This window comes from Corvus brachyrhynchos, unplaced genomic scaffold, assembly GCF_000691975.1.
Source record: "Corvus brachyrhynchos isolate BGI_N302 unplaced genomic scaffold, ASM69197v1 scaffold309, whole genome shotgun sequence".
Lineage (NCBI taxonomy): Eukaryota > Metazoa > Chordata > Aves > Passeriformes > Corvidae > Corvus > Corvus brachyrhynchos.
In genome coordinates this window covers 175487-176264 of record NW_008240227.1, presented here as the reverse complement: position 1 = coordinate 176264, position 778 = coordinate 175487, and the positions used below count along the sequence as shown (strand labels likewise).

The window sequence follows — 778 nt, the reverse complement described above, 5'->3', positions numbered from 1 at the left end:
CAGGGCGGGGCGGGGGCTCTGCCTCTGTCCCCCGAGCCTGGGGCCGGGGCAGGCCCGGGGCTCGCTTCCCTCGCGCTTTCGGAGGTCTCGGAGCGAGACTAAACTGTGAAAATCGGGATGCTCTCCCTGCACAGGGGGATCCCACTCCTTGTCCAAACCTCTCCCGGCCCCGGGCCGTGCTTCCAATGCCTGTCCCGGCTCCTGCTCCGGGCCCGCTCACTCAGGGGAGCCCGCGGGGCCTCGGGGCCAGGGGAGGTGCCCCGTCCACACCCTGTGGACAGCGGGCCAGAGCTTCCTACTGCACTACATTCCCGAGATGTTCCCCCATCCCGAGTCTAGGATAGAGCTTCTTACAGCCCTTCTCAAAGCACTTTAACTTTGTGGACTAACAGATATTTATTATATCGACTGCTCATTACTGTACCGTAGGATTTTATAACGTTACAGCACGTGGGGGCGGATTGCAGGAGAGGACAATTAAAATCTAAGCACCACGACAGCTACCAAAAAACAGCAAAAACAACAACAACAAAAAAAATCCCCTTTCAGACCTGTAACCAAAGTGGACGGTTGGAATAAAGAGTGGAAAAAAGCAGCGCAGCGCCGTGTTGCTCACTGGGAATGGTGGGGGCCAGGATCTCCCCTCGCCTTTTTCCGCGTCCTGTTCTCTCCAGCAGCAGCCCCAGCCCTGCGTTTGCTGCTCCTGCTTCAGGCTGGCGCCTTCCAGGAGCAAATTCCCGCTGGAAAATCCAACGCGGGGTGTCAGCAGCACCCCTGG

The 778-nt window shown here is 58.6% G+C and overlaps 1 protein-coding gene across 1 annotated transcript in view; it reads left to right on the top strand.

Annotated features, from left to right (window-relative positions):
* The window catches only part of SEMA7A (semaphorin 7A (John Milton Hagen blood group)), a 33525-nt gene that overhangs the window by 22055 nt on the left and 10692 nt on the right, over nucleotides 1–778 (top strand). The window lies entirely within an intron of this gene.